The following is a 23,964-nucleotide window of genomic DNA, read 5'->3' as shown; positions in this document are numbered from 1 at the left end:
TTTGTTGTTCATGATAGATTCCTTCCTTACATGTTTAATGTTCTGGCTTGCAAAAACACGCTTCTCCATCTGTCCTTGAAGCCTACTAGTTACCACAGATTTGTTGTTTCAGGAAGAGAGAATCTGTAGTTTTTGTTAGCAAACAGTATGTTGACAGCACAAAGTATGTAATTCTCCCACACATTTAGAGGCATTATATTCCTGATGCTCTTTATCTAGTGGAATGGAGAACATTCTCAGTCATCCATTGCAAGTTGGTTCTTTGGTTTCGGCGTGGGCTAGAATTTCTAAGATTACATAACAGACCTAAGGTATGGTCTTTATTTGGTATAAGAAGGCAAAGCACCATCTGCTAAGCCATAATGCTGGAAAACTTGTGTAAAAGGATTAGACATGAAATGGGTCATTCTCCTTATTCATGCAAGTCTGTGGAAATGACATTATGTTGGAATAACAGCTTTTAGTGTAGACACAGACTATGTTATTTTGGAATAACGTCGGTTATTCTGAAATAACACTGCTGTGTAGACGTACCCTATGTGTGGCAGGCAAATGCAGGGCAGATTTACTGCCCCCTCTCCCCTCCCCCCCCGCTTGCTGCAAACTACCTATTCATATAGGCAGACCCTAAGAGTCCGCAACTCCACTGCTTTCAGAAGAGTTGGGCCTGTTTACACTGGTTGTAAATCTGACCCAGTTTTAAAAAGTCCCAAAAAACTATCTGCTAGCCCCCTGCAAGGACTTCTCTCCAAGAGACTCTTTGTGGGACAGGCACATCACAGCAGAAAGATGCCTGTGTAATACAGTTAACTGAGTCTAAATTAGGGGCTTCAATGAAGTCAGAGTTGTGTTCCTAGTTTGCTGCTTCAGTGGTGATTCTCCCTTGTCTGCCACATGAGAGGCACAAACCTGAGAGCTTGGTGCTCCCAGGTCCTTCCCAGGTCACTTTCTCCGACTTACCTCATTGCATTGTGACTCGCATCGCTTTGCCAGCACCCTCTTTCCCTCACCTGTCTGCTTCTCCCCCACCAACCACCTTGACACGTTCTACCAAGTTATCCCCTTAGTGCGGGTTGTTCTCCCCGGCTTTATTTGTACAGCCTCCAGCCTGTCCTCCTGCGAGTACCTTCTTGAGAGCCACCTCTGCCATGGCGCTTATAGAGGAATTCCCAGGGCTGGCCTGACCATGAAGTGAACTGAGGCAGCCGCCTCGGGTACCAGACTGTGGGTGGAAGGGTGTGGCACTAGGATCCAGAGTGTAGAAAAATGAGAGGAGTAGAACAGGAAGAAGGCAGAATTGAGACCTTTCAAAGTTTTGGCCCAAGCGAGGTGACACGGGGGCATCATTTGAGCTCCCCGCCCCAGGTGCCAAAATGTTGTGGGCCAGCCCTGGGAATACCTGATTAATATGGCTAACGAGGAGGAGAGTGTGAGGCGGTTACTGATCATCGTCGCTTTTGTTCAACTGCACCATTGAAAAAATAGTTACTAGTACATGCAGTGTGTGTTGACTAGTAATATCACCTTATCTTTCCCCTTTCCTCCTCCATTGTGTTCTACGCTCTTTTGTTTAGCTTATACATTTTTCCTATGTTATGTTTGTACATCACCTAAAACAGTGAGGTCCCGGTCCTCATTGTGTTTGGTTACTACTTTAATGCACGTAATAAATAAGGGAGGGAAGGGTATTTCTCTGTCCTTCTAAGTTCTACAGCCACATGTTACACACCCAATCATAGTCTCACGCAACTATAAAGTATCCCAGGCCAATTAGTTTATAGATTGGGGTCACTATTATTAAAAGCGTCAACTGATTGTGGGGGGCCTCACTTTTGGGGTGTTCAGCCCTCTGAAAATCAAGCTCCTTAAAAATGACAAAATAAAAACATGTAAAGGCCTTAAGAATCTGCATTTCTCAAACTGGTGTCCTGACCCAAAAGAAGGTCACAAGACTATTGGAGGGGAAGTTACGGTGTTGCTCTCCTTCCTTCTGTTCTGCCCTCCAAGTTGGGCAACTGAAGAGCAGTAGCTGCTGTCTGGGTGCCCACCTCTGAAAGCATCAGTGCTACCAGTAGCAGTACAAAAGTTAGAATGGCAATACCATGACTCCCCACACATTTGACCCCTTGTTTGAGAAACACCATGTACTTTTGTGAAGTCTTGTGGCACCTGATGAAGTGGTCTTTGCTCATGAAAACATATGCTCCAGTAAATCTGTTCATCTATAAGGACTTCTCATAGTTCATGTACTTTGGTGTACTTTTAACCTTATACTATAGGCTGTTTTTATAGTATAGGGCAAAAGTACCCAAAAGACCAGATTTCAGTCTGGGACACATTTGTCACGGGTGTGAATTTAGTAAGGCTCTTGAGATAGGAAATGATGATCATCTCCAAATAGCCTAGGAATTTACAAATAACTGTTCAGGATACTAGTCAATGCTGAAAGTTTCAACTCTGAGCCATTGATGTAAATAGTGAGAAATTACCTATTCATTGACACTGGCATTACCGTCAGTTCACAGTAATCTAGGCAGAGCGTGCGTCTGACCGTTACACAAACAAACATTAGTCATCACAAAAAGCACAGTGCATCAAAACCAAAAGCTGCAATGTTTACTTCTTCAAGAGGTGTAATTAGCCAAAGCAACCCCGCCATCTCAGGGCTCTAAGGCTGGGGACAGCAATGTTATTTGTCATCTCAGATCTTTCACTGCCCAAAGAGGGCAGTGGAAGGGAAAGGGCAACACCTGTGGGAACACAAGGCTATACAGCAAAGTCGGTGCTAGATTTGTGCCATCCATAGCGTATAGATATTCTGTTACTGGTAAATGATGGAATGTAACGGAAGCTGAAGCACATGTGCTGGAGACTGTCCCAGAGCACGGAGAGCCTAGAAAACAGTGGGGAAATTTTCAGAAACTTCCAAGTTTCCACATTTTCCTGGAAAATGTGTTGCCGCCCTGAGTCACCAGCTGAAAAAGTCAATCTCCTCTGGAGATTCCTTTACCCGGCCCGGACTGTTAGCGATGGGCAAACGTGTCCTTAAGGAAGAACGGAATCCTGATCCTTCTCCCGATGCATAAATCTCCATCCAGTCCAAAAATCAAACCTCTCTGAGGTTCAAGATAGTTAAGCTGTGGACATCTCTCTCCTACCCCAGCTATCCCCATCCAAAGGGAAGTGAAGGAATGTCAAATATTCTCCATCTTCACCTCCTTTTCCTGACAGGTTTTTAATTTGTTACCAGCACAAGTCAAATTTCTCTATCCCTTCCACACTTTAGGGACACACACCTTTACCCAATTCCTAGGGCTCAAGGTGCAACCCTGTTAATTTACACACCCACCCTCACCCAATTACTATGACTCAGGGCGCAACTTCCTGTGGGTTTGCGGGATCTTTTGCCACTGAAAGAGCCTTATGCAGTAATCATAGAATCACAGAATCATAGAATACTAGGACTGGAAAGGACCTCGAGAGGTCATCGAGTCCAGTCCCCTGCCCTCATGGCAGGACCAAATACTGTCTAGACCATCCCTGCTAGACATTTATCTAACCTACTCTTAAATATCTCCAGAGATGGGGATTCCACAACTTCCCTGGGCAATTTATTCCATTGTTTGACCACCCTGATAGTTAGGAACTTTTTCCTAATGTCCAACCTAAACCTCCCTTGCTGCAGTTTAAGCCCCTTGCTTCTTGTTCTATCCTCAGAGGCCAAGATGAACAAGTTCTCTCCCTCCTCCTTATGACACCCTTTTAGATACCTGAAAACTGCTATCATATCCCCCCTTAGTCTTCTTTTTTCTAAACTAAACAAACCCAGTTCTTTCAGCCTTCCTTCATAGCTCATGTTCTCTAGACCTTTAATCATTCTTGTTGCTCTTCTCTGGACCCTCTCCAATTTCTCCACATCTTTCTTGAAATGCAGTGCCCAGAACTGGACACAATACTCCAACTGAGGCCTAACCAGCGCAGAGTAGAGTGGAAGAATGACTTCTCATGCCTTGCTCACAACACACCTGTTAATGCATCCCAGAATCATGTTGGCTTTTTTTTGCAACAGCATCGCACTGCTGACTCATATTCAGCTTGTGGTCCGCTATAACCCCTAGATCCCTTTCTGCCGTACTCCTTCCTAGATAATATTCTTATTCTCTATTTAGTGACAATTTCCAAGCAAGCAGAATACACATGCTAAGCACACAATGGCATGCTCACCAATCCTGATAAAGGCAGGTAGGCTTCCCCTGTTGGCCAGGCAAGGTCAGTCTCTTTGGATCTTAGCTGCTGCATGTCATGGTCATGCAGAGGAGTCCTGGTAGCTCTGGTCTTAGGCTGGGTCTTGGAGGTGAGTTCTTCTTCCAGGTCTTCCCTCCTTCTTCTTGGTGTTCATTTCTTCCTTTCCCTTTTCTTTCTTCTTCTTTCTTTTCCCCTTTTCCTTCTTTAACTGCACTTAAATGCATTTAACTGCACATTCACTAATGTGATCTATGCCAGCAATGCCCCACTGCAATATATATTGGCCAAACTGGACAGTCTCTATGGGTATGTCTACACTGCATTCCTCTTTCGAGAGAGGAATGCAAATGCAGACAAACGAAATTGCAAATGAAGCACGGATTTGAATTTTCCACGCTTCGTTTGCATAATTGCGTCCGGATGCTATTTCGAAATACCCTATTTCGAAAAAAGAAACGCTGTCTAGACGCGGTTATTTTGAAAGAAAACCCTTCTTTCGAAATTACCCTTACGCCTTATAAAATTAGGTTTAAGGGTAATTTCAGAAGAAGGGTTTTCTTTCTAAATAACCGCATCTAGACAGCGTTTCTTTTTTCAAAATAGGGTATTTCGAAATAGCGCCTGGATGCGATTATGCAAACAGCACGGAAAATTCAAATCCGTGCTTCATTTGCAATTTCGCTCAGCTGCATTTGCAGTCCTCTCTCGAAAGAGGAATGCAGTGTAGACATACTATGGGAAAGAATTAATGGACACAAATCAGATATCTGTAAAGGCAATACACAGAAACCTGTTGGAGAACACTTTAACCTGCCTGGGCACTCATTAATGGATCTCCAAATCACCGTGCTGTTTCAGGCCAATTCTGCAATCCAAATATACAAGGAAGGGTTGGAACTTAACTTCATTTACAGTTTAATTCCTATACCAATGGAATGAACAGAGACATCGGCTGGCTCACACACTACCTTTTACATCCTAATGTCTTAACCAACCAACCAAACAATGGACGTGCTAATTGTTCTTATCAGCCCCTGGTAACTACTTGAACAATCTACTCACTGTCTCCTTCCCCCCACCTCCCTTATTTATTCTTGGATCTGGACTTTTAATACTCCAATCATCTGAAGAAGTGGGTTGTGCCCACGAAAGCTCATGATACCATCTACATGTTTTGTTAGTCTTTAAAGTGCTACTGTACTATTCACTGTTTTATAAGTTTTTCCTGTTACAGACTAACTCAGCTACCCCTCTGAAGGTTTTAATGGGGTTAGAAGGTAGGTAAAGGGGAAAGTCGAATCAAGATATGCAGCTCCAGCTATGTTAATTATATTTCCCTGCCTTCCCTGAAGTGGGAGGCCAGCTGGAACAAATACTCCTGTTGGCTTCCCTTACTCCTTGCAGGAGTATCTACTGCTGACAGGGACACCCTCTGAGTTTGATTTAGCGGGTCTTTACTAGACCCTCTAAATCAAACTCCAGAAGATTGATCGCGGTAAGCATCAATATTTCCCAGAGCGAAGACATAGCCTCAGATATGAGAGGAGCAGGCCAGGCAGGAGGACAACTGGGGAGGGATATGAGGTTACTGGACCTTAGAGGAAATCCATGCCTGGTGAGAGGAAAGGGAATGTATATGGAGGATCATGAGTCTGTTGGCACAAAAGGGGCATGTGAGGAGGCTGTGGGACTGTTGGGCAGAAGAAAAGCAATGCAGTCTTGATAGGACTAGCAAGGTTCCAGTAGCTTTAAAGCTTTGGATGAGCATTCAAATATTGTGGTGCTGGAAAACTGCTCACCTTTAGGGAAACCTAGCATTTTATGATTAACTATGGCCTTTAACTTGGGCTCACCATGCTCAAGACACTCTAAATAGTGTTTTCCTTCTTCACCTACTGAAGGCACTCACTATCTCTGCTTGGAGACTAGGTGGAGCATTGCTTCCATTATCACGCTGCTACTTAGTGAAGTGTGTGCCTCCTTTTCCCGCTGAGATCAATTACACTCCATATGAAGCTTTGTTTTCAATAGAACAAAATATTTACCCTCCACCCCCCCAAAAAAAAGGTTGGGTAAATTTTAATTCTTGTGTTACAATGCACTGAAGACCATGGCATGTGTCAGTCCTTCTACCAAGATAGGTCTCTGTTAAGTGAGGTTTTAGGAAGATGAAAAAGCTGGTACTTTTGGTATGTTCCCATTTCCTCAACTCTTGTAGTCATTTCCACTATAGTTCACTAAGAACTTGTAGAAATTCTGAATCAGACCTCCACTCCTCCAGAGCTATTCTAATTCAGCAGGAAAAGAAAGAATAGAACATTGTTTTCACTACTTTGATACAAGGGCTTTCCTGCCTTCCAGTGACTACTAATTATATATTTATTATTTATATATAATGAGTGGGTGAACTCATTTTTCTTTCAGAATGAGGATCAGTCAGTGTTGCTAATTTTATACTCTTCCCTGTCAAATATTTCACACGGTCTACATCCTCTCCGCAGATATATATTAAGGCAAAGGCGCTTCCAATTGTATTCAAATTACATTTGTTTCATAAAGCAGGAGGGAAAAAACAAAATTGTGCTCTTTCCTGCCTTAATCCTCTAGGGTGCATCTACAGTGCACCGTAGCTTAAAATAAGATATGCAATTTGAGCTACACAGATTGGGTAGGTTATTTCGATCTTATTTCAAAATAGCTTATTTCATAATTTGCGCCAAATTTCAAAATAACCTGCTACTCCGAAACTTCCCTTACTCCTTGTGCAATGAGGTTTACAGGGACATTGGAATAGCAAACTAGTTATATTTTGAAATAACAGGTTTGCCGTGAAGATGCAGGATAGCTATTTCGGGATACTCCAGTATCCCAAAATAGCGTTGCAATGTAGACATAGCCTTAGAGTCACTTCAAAGGCGCTTAAGGGAATTCAAATGCAATGGAATTTGACGCATCATCTCTTTTAGGCTGTTCTGACAGTCCTAGCCTTTGGCCTGCTCTGCACTAGGAAAAGTTTGCCTGTACAGCTGTAACAGCAAATCCTCACCATGCAGATGCAGCATGTAGTGGGAAAAGAATGCTTTGGCTGATGCAGTAAAAGTTTCTAGTGCAGCCTTGACCTGAGAATCCAGTCTTGCTCTGATTTCAGAGGGATAGTCCAGTGGAAGCAAGTTCAGTCCCTCAACGTTAGAAGTTAGGAACATAATATAAGAAGATAAGAATGGCCATACTGGGACAGACCAAAGGTCCATTTAGTCCAGTATCCTGTCCTCTGACAGTGGCCAATACCAGGTGCCTGAGAGGGGATGAACAAGACAGGGATCCATCCCCTGTCACCCATTCCCAGCTGCTGGAAAAGAGAAACTAGGGATAACATTCCTGCCCATTCTGGCTAACTGATCCTCCATGAATTTATCTAGCTCTTTTTTGAAGTCTATTCAAGTCCTTGCTTTTACAGCATCCTATAGCAAGGAGTGCCACAGGTTGACTGTTTGTTGCATGAAGAAATACTTCCTTATGTTGGTTTTAAACCTGCTACCTATTAATTTCATTTGGTGATCCCTAGTTCTTGTGTTATGGGAACAAATAAAAAACTTATCCTTAGACTCTATCACCTCCCTCTTAGTCTTCTCTTTTCTAAGCTGAAAAGTTCCAGTCTTTTTAATCTCTCCTCATATGGCAGCTGTTCCAAACCCCTCATCATTTTTGTTGCCTTTTTCTCAACGTTTTCCAATGCCAAGAAACCTACATTTCCTTGATGAGAGCTAAGGTTGTCAGTTGGACAGTCTACAGGCCACCAAACACTTTGTACGCCTCTGTGATGTCCTGTCCTGAGCCGTGTCTGGCACACTACAGGACAGAAGTCTGGTGAGGGACAAGAGTCCATTAATAGTGTCCAGCTATCATGCGTTAGGTCTTTCCATCCGTCTTTCACTGGCTCAAAGCTGAAGATTCTTGGGGGACAGGAGAAACCAATGCCCCCAGAGCTGTTAAGAAACTGGTGAAATTAAAAAGCATGACAAATGTACCATTTTCGTTGGAAATCTTGTGAATTTATAACCAGCTCTAAATCTCAACTACACATTTCCCCAGAAGAAAGGGGCAACATCAGCTTGGATTTCCCTGGAGCATTCAGATTGAAAAACTGAAAACAAGCTCTTAAATCTGCATAGTCCACTAGCATTTTCTAGCCAAGAGCAGCACTGTTTCATGTGCAATAATCCTTTGCACTTTCTCAGAGCTACATGCACTAATTAAGCCTTACGACGCTCCTATGAGTTAGGTACCAGTATAATCCCTATTGTATGGGAAAACTGAGACCCAGAGAGATTAAAGTGATTTGCCTTAGGCCACAGAGCATGTTACTGACAAAGCTGGAATTAGAGCTTAGGAATTGCTGACTTCCAGTGCTGTATTCTAACCACTGGACCACACCTTTCGTTCCTACACAATGATTACGCCTGTATACCACACAGTCCTCAGCAGGCTATGAGGTGTGGGAGATCTCTTCTTGCCAGCATTCGGGTATCTGTGTTCCAAAAGCTGCATGAAATTTTGCTGCATGATAGCCCATAAGGGATGACGTTCCACGCTCACGTACATAGAAAGCAATAGAATTTCAGTGTCTGTGAGTCCAACAGGAGTAAAGCTTGCAGACCTGAGCCCCTTGCTGTGAGTTGGCCGGGGCGATCCCAGGTACTTTTGAAGATACTGTGTATAATTTTTTGCTAACTTGCATAACAGCTGTTTTTTAAACATGTAGGTGGTTAGCGGAACTGCGAGACCCTGCTGCAGAATATCTTGTACACCCAAAAGTCCCACTGAAGTCAAGGAATGTGCAGTTCAGCTATTAATCGAATCCTCTTCCCACTGAAGCCTGCAAAATTCGTGCTCTCCTATGGGAGCAGAATCTGGCCCATGAAGAGCTGGATAAGGATGGTGAGAATAAAGCTGCACGGGGCACCCTCCAACTGCAAATTGCTGAGCACCCTCAAATCCTATTGGAATTCCCGGGCAGGGAAGGTGCTCAACAGTTTGCTGTCAAGTTCCATGATGGTTAAAACAATCGAGTGCGTAAGAGGGCATGGCAGAGTCTCACTACCGGTGGATAAGAGACGGTTTGGCCATTAGATCATTGTCTCTCGCTCACTGTCTCCACAATCTCTTCTCTATATGAAAAAATAACATGTACAGTTCTCTAATATTTATTTTACATGGTTTTGAAATCCTCTCCTAATTTTTTTTCTTTCCATTTTAATTCAATTTCCTTTTATTAAAAAAAATTAAATCAAACTTTACAGGAATGCAGCATGAAATGTACAATGGTGGCTGCACACAAACCATGGTGTTCAGAATAAAGCTCCCCCTTTGTTGCCTTAACTCGATCCATCCAGAAGTCTAGCAAATGGCATAACTACTCCACAGCCTGTTAATACCCTTGTAGGATTGCATAGCACATTGCCCCATCTTACATAAAGCTGTGATGAAACACCTAGCTGAATCAGAGAGATTCAAAGAAACAGTGCAGGTATTTACCACCTCCTTAATCCCTGTGCATTTCCTGTGCAAGTAACATCCACTAACCACCTACATGTTTAAAAAAAAAGTTGGTATGCAAATAAGTAAAAAATTATACGTCGTAATATAGGTGCGGGCTTTTTTTTAAATTAAATAATTTGATGCAAAAGACAGTTTCTTAATCCTGTCTGTCCGTTTGAAGGCTTACGGATTGCCACAGCTAGGAAACGGGTTTGATCAAGGGCAGTCTCTTTGCATCAGTCCCCCTTACAGATTACGATGGCTTTGTCATGCTGCTTCCTTTATTCATGCCCCAACACCGACTGCTGTAAACAGGTTTATGCAATCATGACCTGACGCTAGCTCAGTGCTTTTTTACATAGCTGTGGGTTGCATTTCCAAATAAGTGTGAATGTGACTTTAAAAAAAAAAAAAACTTGTTAAGATCTAGCTTTGTACGGTCATTATTCATTTCCTGCAAACACCACACTGTATGCAGCGTGGGCTCCGACCTCATCTGTCACTTGTCGCCTGTAAACATTACCTCACTTTCGGCCAATGGCATTCCATCTTTTCATTGATCTTATGGCTAAAGTTCTGTTGTAGCAGCGCAATATCTGAGATGTCTGCTCTACGCTTCCTTTGCAGGAGATTATTATCTACTTCAGGGCTACTCAACACGCAGCCCATGGGCTGCATATGGCCCATTTATTTGTGGCCCGTGGTGCGGTTTGGGCTTACACGAGGCTCAACATGCGGCCTGCGGATGGGAGCCAAAATAAAAAAGTGGTCAATATAATGGTCTTCTGTTGGTACGTGTTTTAGTAGTTCAGTTCCTAAATTGTCCTTGCTCATTAAAAGTGCTGTCATATGGGTGGAAATTGGGTAAATATTGCATTTTATTAATAGCAGCAGAACTGACTTAAATGGGGCCTGCGTGTTGTGTAGTCTTGCCTTAATCTTTGTATTCATGCCCGTCAGTGTAAAAGCAGCTATGTGCATATATATTTGCATGTCTATGCAACCACACTTAAGTTGCGGCCCTCAGCATGTGTTGTGAGTGTCATTGTGGCCCCAGGTGCTTCCAACGTTGAGTAGCTCTGATCTACTTGATGGCCTCATTTTTGAAGCCATAATCCTATTTCACATAAATTCCTTTACTCTTTTCTCTCTGTTTCAGCGCCCCATTTCCATGGCTCCAAATTCCAGTTACATTTGTGTTGCCTCTTGGAACTTAATGCTTGGGCATCACAGAGCAGAATTGGACCCATTTTGGAAAGGAAGCAAATTCCTGAGAGGTGTGATGGGTGCTTAGAGTCAGGGTATGTCTAGACTACAGAGTTTTGTCAGAAAAACGGCCGCTTTTCTAACAAAACTTGAGTTACATTCACACTGCAAGCACGTTCTTTCTACAGTAAATCGAAAGAACAGAGTGCTTTTTGCATAATTGATAATCCTCATTCTATGAGGAAGAAGCCTTTTTGCAAAAGAGCTCTTTCCAAAAAGGTGTGTGTGGATGGGGAAGAGGACGTTTTTTCGGAAGAAGAGGGAAGAGAAAAAAGTACAGGTGCCCTGATGGCCATTCTGTCCACAGCAATCACAGCTTACATGCGAGATAGCATCCAGGCAGTGTGGACTCTATCTTTTGAAAAAACGCATCGCTTTTTCGATGCGCTTTTTGCAGTGTGGACAGTCTTTTTCGCAAGAAGTTTTTTCGGAAGATCTCTTCCGAAAAAAGCGTCTTGTGCAAGAAGATTGTAGTCTAGACATAGCTTCAGTGACATACCCCAACACCTGTTAAAAGTCTATAGGACTTGTGTTCCAAAGTCACGTAGATGCCTTTGAGTATCGTACTCATTATGTTACTTCTAATAGAATTAACTGGTGGCTAGCATAAACAAGTTTAAACTAACAACATACTAAAAAACAAACCCTGATTTATAAAGTAACTTAGAAACAAAGAAAGAATTTATGATGCAAGCAATACACAATTGAAGTATCTCTTATCTCTGCTCTGTGGGTGGTTTATATGTTCTTCCTTGCCAAATTAAGAGCCATTTGGATTTTGTTTTGCTGACATAGACATATAATTGACTAATAGTGCAAAATATAATCCTGGTCCTTCTGTTTTCTTACAACACAAATAATTTTTGTGATGGTGAACAAGCATTCTTCTCTCTATTCTGATTCTGCTTTGGGTTCTTTTAACCATTCCTAGAAATGGTAGGGAGACTGCTCTGTTTGGGTATGTCTATACAGCAGCATTATTTCAGAATAATGGATGTTATTCCGAAATAACATAATGCGCGTCTACACAGCAAGCTGTTATTTCGAAATAATGTCAAGACAGAGGATTTCTTACTCTGGCTTCTGAAACCCTCATTTCACGAGGAGTAAGGGAAGTCAAAGGAACAGTGTTTTTCCTTCGACTTCCTGCAGTGTAGATAGCGCCAAAAGCTGAATTAAGCCATTTTGACTTCAGCTACGCAATTGACTTTCAGGGGCACCGCTCAGAGGGTCAAACCTGGACGAGTTGCTTAAAGACAAAGCCAATTACAGCCCCACTATACGATGCACCAAACCAGTCACACACAGAGCACTTCTGTTTCCTCTACTGGCCAGCAAGAAGTCACACAAGCAATCTTCTTTGATACTCCAGCTTCTCCTGTGGATGAGAGGTCCTGAAAACCAGATGAGAGGTCCTGAAAACCAGTCTCGTCAAATCTGAGCAGGTTCTTTCAATCCCAAAGGACCAGCTGCAATCCCAGGTCAATTTATACCTCAGCTCTTACCCCACAAAGCACGCTGTGCCGATCCTTTAGCATCTAAAATCGAATGGTTTATTAATCAAAGAAAGAAAAAAAAAGTTGAGAGTAAAATTGTTAAAGGAATCAAGTTACATACACCAGTTGCAAAGTTCTTGGTGCAGGCTTGTAGCAGAGGTGGGAAAGCTTGCTGTCTTAAGTCTCTGGAATGCATCCTCTGTTAGGATGGGTCAAAAGTCCTTTCGGGTTCAATTCATAGCAAAGATGCTTCAAAGGTGATGAGCTGGAATCGAAGATGGAGGAACCCCCATGTGGAGGGAATTCCATTGTTGTCCTTGTATGAAAATAAGCCCCAAAGGGAGTTTGTCACATAAGCAAGTCACCTGTCTGTGCATGAGTCAGTAGCAGCCCTGGCTTACATGCTGGTCTGAACAGTCACAGCAAAGTTCCTCAGATTAAAATGTATTGTCAGTGAAGTAATCTGATTCACTTGACTAGCAACCCTTTCACAATAGTCTGGCCAAGCCTGTTCATGTCTCCCAGAGGCAAATACAAGTATATTGTCCATACTCATAACTTCAGATACAAAAATGAAGCATGCATATGAGCAGCACAAACAGAATCAGCAGTGTTCTATTTGGTGCAAACACGTAACAGTGGTTGCAACGGTTTGTATGTTTACACCAGAATCCAATAATATTAGTCTCGACTGTGATTCAGAAGTCTCTGCTGCAGATTTATATGGATCTGCTGTTTGTTTTTTATTTTGAATTGTTGAATTCTTTGTGGAATATCATACAACTGACAGAGTTGATTGTAGGCACAGGATAGTTAGTCTGACACAAAATCCTTTCTGAAATACAAACACTGAACAGGGAGCATGCCTGACTGGAGAGGCCAAAAAGCAATCAGTACGTAGATGCCTAGATACCAATGTTAGACATCTCACTGCCAACAGTGGAAAGAGACAGTCTTACAGACATTCCTGCATGAAATCTGGCTGAATTGTATCTACTTATGGTTTTCTTTAAGCAAGCAATTGTGGCTTTTTTGTTAATGCAAAAGGGACTTGTATGCAAAAGGAGCTGAAGGGGGAGGGTGTATCTGGTTTTAAGCTCCTTTCAAGACTACATGTCAGTTGTGAATAATTTCCAAATAAAACCATAGTAAAAGTTCCTTGGTTTACTGCAGATGGATGGAATGGTACTGGATGTGGATACTTGGTCCTAACCATTGTACTGTCCAACTAATCTCAGTCGGTTACTCAGACAAGATATGATGGCACCGAAATCCCAGTTCATCTATTTATAGACTTTTCTGTGATACTCCTGATTTTAGTATCTGAATTCACTGCATGCGTTAATGAATTTGTCTTTGCAACCCCCATGGGAGGTAGGGACAAGGCCTGGAGAAATGAAGTGATTTGCCTAGGGTCTGTGAGAATCCATAGCTCCTGAGTGCCAGTGACTACAACCCAGCCTTCCGCTTAAGGGAGTCATGTTTTACAAGAACTAAGGATGCAGAATGGAGAGCAATGTGAGTCAGAGCAAGAGACCTCACGGCTCGATGTCAGGATGGCGGTCGGTTTCTAGCGGAGCGCCCCAAGGTTCGGTTCTAGGGCCGGTTTTGTTCAATATCTTTATTAATGACCTGGATGAGGGGATGGATTGCACCCTCAGCAAGTTTGTGGATGACACTAAGTTAGGGGGAGAGGTAGATACGCTTGAGGGCAGAGATAGGGCCCAGAGTGACTTAGACAAATTGGAGGATTGGGCCACAAGAAATCTGATGAGGCTCAACAAGGACAAGTGTAGAGTCCTGCACTTGGGACAGAAGAATCCCAGGCATTATTACAGGCTGGGTACCAACCAGCTAAGTAGTAGTTCTGCAGAAAAGGACCTGGGGGTTATAGTGGATGAGAAGCTGGATATGAGTCAACAGGGGGCCCTTGTAGCCAAGAAGGCTAATGGCATATTAGGTTGCATTAAGAGGAGCATTGCCAGCAGATCCAGAGATGTCATTATTCCCCTTTATTCAGCTCTGGTGAGGCCACATCTGGAGTATTGTGTCCAGTTCTGGGCCCCCCACTACAAAAAGGATGTGGACGCATTGGAGAGGGTCCAGCGGAGGGCAACCAAAATGATGAGGGGGCTGGAGCATATGACCTATGAGGAGAGGCTGAGGGAGTTGGGTCTGTTTAGTCTGCAGAAGTGAAGAGTGAGGGGGGATTTCATAGCAGCCTTCAACTTCCTGAAGGGAGGTTCCAAAGAGGATGGAGAGAGGCTGTTCTCAGTAGTGACAGATGGCAGAACAAGGAGCAATGGTCTCAAGTTGTGGTGGGAGAGGTCCAGGTTGGATATTAGGAAAAACTATTTCACTAGGAGGAGCACTGGAATGGGTTCCCTAGGGAAGTAGTGGAGTCTCCATCCCTAGAGGTGTTTAAGTCTCGGCTTGACAAAGCCCTGGCTGGGTTGATTTAGTTGGGATTGGTCCTGCCTAGAGCAGGGGGCTGGACTTGATGACCTTCTGAGGTCCCTTCCAGCTCTATGATTCTATGACATATTTTTTTCTGGAAGGAGTAATACTTGCTAGAGAGGAAGGCTTTGTGGTTAGGACAGTGAACCATAGATCATGCTGCTGCATTTCCATAATTGGCAATAAAAGTGGAAACACTTTGCCCGCTCTACTTGTTGAAAAATGAGAGAGGAAGGTGATGATTTGGCTTAAGTTCCCCTTTCAGTGTGTTTTGTTTTTATGTACATGTCAGCAGCCAGTAGCAAGATTCACATCTCTTAAAAGGAAGTGATCTGAGAGAGGGGAATGAGGGCAGAATTTGTCACTTTAATTTCCCTCAATTCTGCAGCCCTTGTTTTCATCATTGGTTATGAGTTGTGCCGTTTGCAGTGCTGTGTTCTGTGTGACTATCTAGTGTGTGATCCAGATTGCAGATGGCTCTGGGACGGAGCAGGTGGGCCGTGAATGCTGCACCTTTTCACATCAGGGGCCGTGCACCTGGGTGCTGTGTCAAGTCCCTGTGGGTACGTCTACACTACAGCGCTAGTTCGAACTAACTTAGTTCGAATTAGTTAATTCGAACTAAGCTAGTTCGAACTAACGCATCTAGAACTAAAAACTAGTTCGAACTAGCGTTTTGCTAGTTCGAACTAGTAAGTCCACATTGAGTGGACTCTGAACAGGGCTTAATGATGGCCGGAAGCAGTGCCGGCAGGGCATAAAAGGAGGACTTAGAGCATGGAGATGCTGTCTCAGGCTAGCCGAGGGCTGCGCTTAAAGGGTCCCGACCCCCACCCCGGACACACAGTTCTAAGGGGTGCCCCGCTTGCAAAGAAGTTCTGGCTTGGAGTGCCCTGAGTGCCCACACTGGGCACATCACACCACTCGGCCATCAGCCCGGCTGCACTTGCCGCAGGCTGCCATCTGGGGAGAGGGAGTAATTGGGGGGCTGCAGGAGAGCTTCCACCCCCAGAAGCCCGCAGAGCCAGCCCAGTCCTCCCCATCGGGGGCTCGTACCCCATTCCTCCCTCACCTCCTTCCACTTGCCCTTCCCTAGCCCCCCTTCTTATTGATGTACAAAATAAAGATAACGTTTCTTCCAACATTGACTCTGTCTTTATTGAACAAAACTGGGGGAGACTGGGAAAAGGAGGTGGGAGAGGGGAAGAGAAAGGCTGGGAGAGGGGAGGGCAACTAACATGATCAGGGGTTGGGAACAGGTCCCAGATGAAGAGAGGCTACAGAGACTGGGACTGTTCAGCTTAGAAAAGAGGAGACGGAGGGGGGACAGGATAGAGGTCTCTAAAAGCAGGGGTTGGGTGGAGAGGGTGCATTCAGAAAAGTTCTTCCTGAGTTCCCATAAAGAAGGACTAGAGGACACCAAAGGAAAGGAATGGGTAGCAGGCTTGAAACTAGTAAGAGAAAGTTGTTGTTCTTGACAAAGCAAATAGTTAACCTGTGGAACTCCTTGCTGCAGGAGGCTGTGAAGGCTACAACTAGAACAGAGTTGAAAGGGAAGTGAGATAAAGTGATGGAGGTTGGGTCCATGGAGTCCTATTAGCCAGAGGGTAGGAGTGGTATCCCTGCCCAAAGTTTGTGGAAGGCTGGAGAGGGATGGCACGAGACAAATGGCTTGGTCATTGTCTTCGGTCCATCCCCTCCAGGGTCCCTAGGGTTGGCCGCTGTTGGCAGACAGGCTACTGGGCTAGATGGACCTTTGGTCTGACCCAGTACGGCCATTGTAAGCTCAGGGCTCAGTGTCGGGGGTCTCAGTGGACCCCCTTGATTTTCATGCACACCTGGTCCTGGGTGGCCAGGCTGGCAGCTCTCCTGCCCTAGACGGCCACTTTCCTGTGCCTAGTGCGGAGATCGTGGACGAGGTCCACGATGTCCGCACTAGCCCAGGAAGGTGCCCGCCTCTTGCGGTCCAGGGCAAGCTCCTGGGAGCCGCCAGCCTGGTCCCGGCAAGAGGGGGTGGGCTGGGGGGCATCGGGTGGGTGGCTCTGTGCCGTGCCAGGTGCAGGGTCTGCTAGCTGGGTGCTGGCAGGCTTGCACCTGGCACGGGCACCGTAGCCAGCCCGTGCCCCTTTAAGGGGTCCGGGGCCGGGAGGGGGGCATAGAGTTTCCCTGGTGTTGGCCAGAGTGGCCACCAGGGAAACCTGGGGAGGGCTAGCCTCCCACTAGTTCGAACTAAAGGGCTACACAGCCCTTAGTTCGAACTAGCTAGTTCGAACTAGGCGTTAGTCCTCGTAAAATGAGGTTTACCTAGTTCGAACTAAGCGCTCCGTTAGTTCGAATTAAGTTCGAACTAACGGAGCGCTAGTGTAGCGCATAGGAAAGTTAGTTCGAACTAACGTCCGTTAGTTCGAACTAACTTTCTAGTGTAGACATACCCTGTGACTGAGCCTTCCCAGAGCTGAGCTGTTCTTGGTGACTGTGTTATTCTGCTGTGGGCGGTGACCCCAACTCTGTGCCTTTCTGGGGGTGACCAGAGCTTCTGTCTCAGCAGGACAGAGTGGTGGCGGGGGGGTCCCCAGAGGGCAGGTGGGCAGGATCAGCTCATCAGGTGACAGTCCCAAGAGGATCTCTGTAACCCAGTCTGTCACACACGGTGCTTGTCTAAGTTCTCAGTCCCTGGAAATATAATGACTGTGGACAGAAGACTGATCCCTGCCCAGAATAACTGGTTCAGCAGGAGGGCAAGTCACTTGGCAGGGGTTTGTGCTTATGTGGGGGCAGCTGACAAGTTCATCGCCTGACACAGGGGCCTGAAGATTTCAAAAAGAGCAGAGCCTTATCTACTCAGGGGCCCTTTTTCTCCCGTCAATGAGAGAGAGGATCATGTTGGTCCCTTCAGAGGGAGAGACAGCCTGTACTAGACAGAGGACCCTGCCTTCTTGCCTCTCTGGACACTGATGTGATCTCAAAATGGGAGAAGACCCTGGGTCTCCATGAAGTCCACTAGAGAGGTCTTTGTCACCAAGGATTTCCCATGCAAGGCACTCAGATAGTCCAGCATTATAAAACTTGAAGAAAAATGTGTTATCAGCACTGGGCCGTAAGTCTAACATGGCTTGATAGTCCGTAGTTTGCAGGCAAGGCGAGAACATTTTCCATCCCTCTGGAAGCAGAGATGAAATATCTATTACAACAGCCGTTAACATGGAACGGGGTGTTGTCAGCACTGACGTTCTACCCGTTTCAAGCTTTCATGCCCTGGTACTTTGTCCCACCACCCCTGTCATAATTTTTGTTGTTAGAAGGGGGTTGTGCAGCAATGAAGTTTGAGACCCCCCCTCAGAGTAGATATGATCTCCTCCAATGACAACCACTGAGGATAACACTGTACAAAAGGGGTAGCTTTCTCCAGCCCAGCTTTAGTTTCATGTCTACTGTACAGTGTAAGGAGAAGTTGAGGAATTTTCTCATGAGCACACACACCAGTGTGAAAGCCCTCACGTCGCTCAGCCCATATTTAGTTCTCACACACAGAGAGGAAGCTCAGTCTGGTGGCTAAAGCACAAGACTGGAAGTCTCATGTTCTGGGGTCTGTTCCAGACTCTGCTGCAGAGCGCCTGTGTGGTGGGAAAGTCACTGCACATCTGTGCCTCAGTTTCCCCATGAGCACAGCTATACTACTGCTTGCCTGGTGAGGTCTAAAGCCTTCATTAATCAATGGAACGTACTGTAGAAAGGCAGCAAGTGATCATATTTCCCTTTGCTGAACGCGGGACACCTGGTATAAAATTAGTTGTAGTCAAGTGAGTTAATGGCCATCACTCAGAACTAGGCAGTGCAAACTTTCAAAGTGGCATCAAGTTGACTGAGTCCCTGTTAAAAAGAGACACTGAGTCGCTGGAGTCTTTATTTACCTTCTTATCTTTAAGGCTTGCAGGGGGAGAGGTGACATGCACACACCACCTACCGCTCTTGCACACTGCGAGGGGGTGACGGGCCGACCTGACCCACGCATCCCTGACCATTTCTCTCCACCCTCCATGCCTGATTGGGCCCCTGGCATGGACCTGCCTCTCCTGCAACCTGGTGCCGCATCATCTCAAGGCAACCTGTGCGGGGTACAGGTCCCCCTCCCCAAATTTCTATCAGGGTTCACACCAGAACATGGCCAGCAGCAGCCTTTCGGCACTGTGCAGGAGGGAAGGGATGGGAGCTGATTCCAGTGGAATCGGGGTGGGGGAAGAGAGGACCTGCCCATGTTTTCCCAGAGCTCCTCTCTTCCTCCCACCTCCCTTATGGCTAGAAGCAGCTTGAACCTTCCTGCCTGCAGAGTGTAGAAAAGGAGCTAATAGCCCCAAGCTGCTGCTGGCCACCAACAGAACCCGGCCACCTCCTGTCCCCTGGCTTACAGTATGGGCAGGAAGGGGTTAAGTCCCAAGGATGCACTGTACACACCATGGCCCAAGGAACCTGACAGCAAGGGCTTCAGCCAACCCAGCCAGAGAGGTGGCTCAGCAGGGGAGTGTGCCTGGGGACAGAGCAGCCCCACACTCCCTGGAAGCAGGAGCAGGGGGGGGGGGGGGGAAGGCACTGTGTGAAAAGGGTGCTAAGTACCTCTGCCATGGGACCTGCCGGTTCAGCTGCCTCCTCACCACTCCCTAGGGAGCAGCCTCTGGGCACAACCGCGCAGCCAGCGTGGTCCCCAGACTCAGCTGTCATTAAGTGGGACGATCCAGGGGAAGCCGCTCAAACACCCGGAGAGGCTGGCCCGGGTCAAGACACCAGCCTTACAAGGGAGAGGTGGGTGTGGCAGTGACATCATAAAGGCCTGTTGCAGGACCTCAGCCTATTGGGGGACGGTGATGGGGAGGGGGTGACCTCACAGAGCAACTATGACATCAGCCAGGCAGGGCAGAGGGGCAAGGCAGGGGCAGCCCCAGAGACTCGCGTGGCTTTGCAGCAACAAGGCTCCATCTCCAGGTCTGTCCTTGGGGACGGAGAGAGAAGTAGGGTTCATGTAGGTGAGCGTGAGGAGGAGCCTCCTCGGAGTTTTCTCCTTCCCCACCACTGATTTTGTTGTCCCTGTCTAGAAGGTGAGAGCCTCAGAGAGGTTCTGATCCTGTCACCAGGTGCCCAAGGCTCTGCGGGGGCTGTGCCCCTGAAGGTGCCTCTGATGGGATGTAGAACCTCACACTGGGCCAGGAGGGGTTGGGGAGCAGGCCTGGGCTGATCCTGCCCTGCAGAACCTGCTCCAGTGGGAGGAGGCGTTTCAAAGGGAGCCGGTCATGGGGTGTATGTTCCCGCACGCTCGCTCAGAAACCAAAGGGTTAATCTGGGCCCTGCCAGCCACTGCTGACTGGCCGGCTAACAGCAGCTGGGAGGATCAAAGGGGAGTGAGCAGGCAGGAGAAAGGAACTCCAGTCAGCAGACTGCTGGAGAGCCAGCAAGGGAGAGCCTCCAGCAAGGGCGAAGAGGGCAACAGACCAACCCCCTGACAGGCCTGAGCACAGAGGGGAGGCCTTCTGAGTTGGGTGGCCACAGAGAAATGGCGGTGGTGCAGAGTCCGTTCCCCGGTGGCTGGAAGCAGCTTGTCCCTGCCTGCCTGCAGAGTGGAGAAGGGCAGCTCACGCCCCGCATGCTGCTGGCCACCCACGTAGCCCAGCGACCTTCTGGGGGGCACAGAGGGCCCCCCCCCCCACCGTGCCCAGGAGCCTGCAGTGGCTGTCAGCTCCACCGGCGACAGGAGATTGATCATCTGTTCATTGTCTTTGACACATCTTGTGTTAGCCCCTGTTGGAAGACAAGATGACCAGGCTGGAAGGACCGTGGGCCCCAGAAGCAGCAGCGGCAGCCAGAACCTCAGGCCCTTTAGATCGCTGCTGGAGCGCCACTCCATGCACTCCGGGCAGTGGTAAAGGCTGGGGGGGTGCGTGCTTTGGGCAGCACCGAGGGCCAGCTGCCCTTGGGCCCCCCTTCTGCTCTTGGCCCCCTCCTTTTGGGGAGCACATAGCCAGGCACTCTTCCCCCACCTTGCCCAGGGGCTTGCGGGGACTGGTGGCACCGCTGGGTGGTACGGCAACATCTGGAGAATTCCCAACAGAATTCACCAAGGCTGGGAAGGCCAAAGGGCCAAGGTGAAGTGCTCCTGTGCTGCTGCAGAACTGCCAAGGCGCTGCCTTCCTACCCTGTGAAACAGGCTTCTAGGAAAGGTCATTTATCTGCCCCCTCATCAGCTCTTCACGGTGGAACGTGAACAACTCCATAAACAGGAAGTGAGGCCCCCTTAATGGCAGCTGTGTGGGTTTTATTCTCCAAACAACCGAACAGCACAAACAAACCCAGCGCGCCCTGGGGCCTGCTTGCTCTCCCAGGGGCTGTGTGGTAATCTTCCCTTTTACAGCTTCCAGGTTTCAGCCAATTAGCATCACCCTGCCTCCAGGCACACTCTGTTCCAAACACACTTCCTTTTCCTGTCTTGAGTCTTTTATAGACGCAGGTGTAGGTAGCCCTGCCTCCTTTAAGTGGCTCCGCTCACCTCCTTTGACAAGGGTGTGCGGGGCCGGGCTGATATTGTTTGCACGTGACGTACAAATGAGGGGAGAAGTAAATACGAAAGAAGACAGGACTGTGTTACAAGGCTATCTGAATTTCTTGGTAAGCTGGGCATAAGCTAACAATAATGTGATTTAATGCAGCTGCACGTAAATGGATAAGAACATAAGAACGGCCACACCGGGTCAGACCAACGGTCCATCCAACCCACTATCCTGTCTGCCGACAGTGGCCAATACCAGAGGGAGGGAATACGACAGGTAACCCTCACGTATATCTAGAAACAAGGGATGTCAGTCATATTTACAGATGGAGGACTCTAGCCGGAAAAGCAGTGACTATGAAAGATTTGGCAGTGGTGGACGACAATAACATACGCTCCCAAAGTGATGCTGTGGCGAAAGCACGACCCTGATCGTTGGCTACATGAATAGGAGTGATAATGCTGTTTTACCTCAGCATTGGACACCCGTGTGCTGGATCTGGCTGCTGAAATAGCGTATCCAGTTCTGGTGCCCACAATTAAAGCTGGCTGTTGAAAAATGGGAGAGGGTTCGGAGGAGAGCCAGACAAGAATGATTAAAGGAGGTTTAGTCTTATCCCTGCTTTACAGTAGTAGACTGAAGGAGTGCAATCTAAAACAAAGAGAGGGCTAGGAGCTGCACGTAAATGGATAAGAGTCCATAAATACCTACATGGGCAAGAAATATTTAATAATCTCTTCAATCTAGCAGAGAAAGGTCTAACACAATCCAGCGAAGCTAGATCAGTCAGGCAGGAAATAAGGTGTACATATTTGCTGTGAGAGTAATTAACCGTGAGAACAATTTACCCAGGGTTGTGGTGGAGCCTCCCAGCTTGGCAATTTTCAGAAGGAGATGGGATGATTTTCTATAAGATGTGCCCTAAGCAAATTCTCTGGCCTGTGTATTAGGTGAGGTCAGACACGCAGGCCACAGTGGTCCCTTCTGACCTGGGAGTCTGCGAATCCTTGGAAGAGAGATGGTGGTGATGTGCCCACACAACCGCATTGCCTATGAAGGGAGAAAGAGCAGAAGATCTTGATAGGAAAGAAGAGGGTGAGACTGAGCATCCTCGCTTCATGAACCCGGGCGGCAGGTCAGGACTGTTTCCATCATGGCAAATTATAATTCCATCGCTGCCGCACCAAATCACCCTTCCTCCTCTTCGCCTTCTGCTCCATTTCACACCCGGAAGCTGTTGACAAGCTGATCAAAAACAGGTGGCAGCGGAAGAATTTATTAAGTGAAACAGTGTTTCTCCATTTTATCAGTTACTCATGTTGAAGGCTTCCACTGCTACCGCCCTCAGACTCTGCTGCACATGGTCACTGTGGAGCAGCCATTGCGAAAGCCCCCTCCTTGCTTCACTCTTTCAGCTTGCTAGGGATTCGTACCCTGCTGCGATGCACCGTTCCACGCTAGGTCAGAGCCCTGTCTGTCCCTACAGATGCCATCCCAATACGCTCTTGCTTCTCCTGGAGTGGAGAGGTGGATGCACAGTCTTGACAATTCCCCTCTTTCACCTTCAGCTTCCAAAGCCCAATGCTAAGCACCATCCTTCTGGCAGAGGAGCAAACACAGTTAAATCCGTCATGGCCGAGTCATGGCCAGACACTCCTTCCCTCTGCCCGGAGGCTGAGCTTTCTGCTTCCGCAAGGCTGCCGCCCACTGCCGTGCCAGGGAAGTCCAAAAGCTGGGCAGGTCCCCTAGCAAAGCAAAGAAGTAACCAGTGGATCTGCAGCTTGTTCCCAGAAGAACGGAATGAATGGTGGATAATTTATGTTCAGAGGGTTAAAAAGAGAGTAGGTTTAAACTGGGAGAGGTAAAAACCCTAGAGATTCAGGCTCACATCCAGGCACAGGCTGGTGAATGCTGAACAAGCCATGATAACGTTTGTTGCCCTCAACATCACAACGCAAGGCCAGAGGAGGCTGGGTTGCCAGATCAGTCACCAACCTGTGGACTCCTGAGCCAGCCTTGAGGAAGCAGCCATCCCTCTCTTCTTTTCTCAGTTTTCATTGCAAGTCTTGCATTTTTGGGTGGCTTTTTCCTTAAAGTCCCAGGTTCTGGAGGCATGTGATTATGTGAAACCCTCAATTTTCTTTTCTTTTTTTTAAAGTAAAGCCTACCCCAGATGCCCAAAAGTACTTAGGGTCAATTTCAAGGGAAGTTTAGAACCACGATCCCTTTGAGGACTGGGGTCCTCGCGGTTGCATAGTTTTCAGATGTGAACCCTGCTGGCTCAAATACCAGCTGGCACATAAGGACAACCCAACATGTAGTGTTCTGTTAAAAAATGTACAATCTTTAAGGCAATCTTAGGGGCCTTTTGGAGCACTAGGCATGGGCAGTGCTGCTTCCTGCATTCTCTGGAGGAGTTCCACAGGGTG

The 23,964-nt window shown here is 46.9% G+C and overlaps 1 protein-coding gene and 1 long non-coding RNA gene across 8 annotated transcripts in view; one reads left to right on the top strand and one right to left on the bottom strand.

Moving 5' to 3' along the window:
* Nucleotides 1–19,777, bottom strand: part of PLAU (plasminogen activator, urokinase) — a 61,126-nt gene extending 41,349 nt beyond the window's left edge. For both annotated transcript variants that reach the window (XM_075934691.2, XM_075934692.2), the window contains exon 1: nt 19,614–19,777. The gene's annotated coding sequence lies outside the window, so the exon portion shown is untranslated. The remainder of the gene's footprint in view (nt 1–19,613) is intronic.
* The window catches only part of LOC102454386 (uncharacterized), a 133,137-nt gene that overhangs the window by 69,660 nt on the left and 39,513 nt on the right, over nt 1–23,964 (top strand). The window contains exon 1 of one of the 6 annotated variants that reach the window (XR_003089995.3): nt 19,894–19,979. The exons of 1 other annotated variant lie outside the window; for it this stretch is intronic. This is a non-coding gene — a long non-coding RNA (uncharacterized LOC102454386). Of the gene's footprint in view, nt 1–19,893; nt 20,021–20,774; nt 20,911–23,964 lie in introns of those variants that run through there. 4 more of the 6 variants (XR_003089993.3, XR_003089992.3, XR_012905534.2 and 1 more) reach the window with 4 other exon arrangements.

Source organism: Pelodiscus sinensis, chromosome 8, assembly GCF_052426305.1.
Source record: "Pelodiscus sinensis isolate ZL-2025 chromosome 8, ASM5242630v1, whole genome shotgun sequence".
Taxonomy (NCBI): domain Eukaryota; kingdom Metazoa; phylum Chordata; order Testudines; family Trionychidae; genus Pelodiscus; species Pelodiscus sinensis.
The sequence above is the reverse complement of the archived record's forward strand: the minus strand, read 5'-3'. Positions and strand labels throughout refer to the sequence as shown.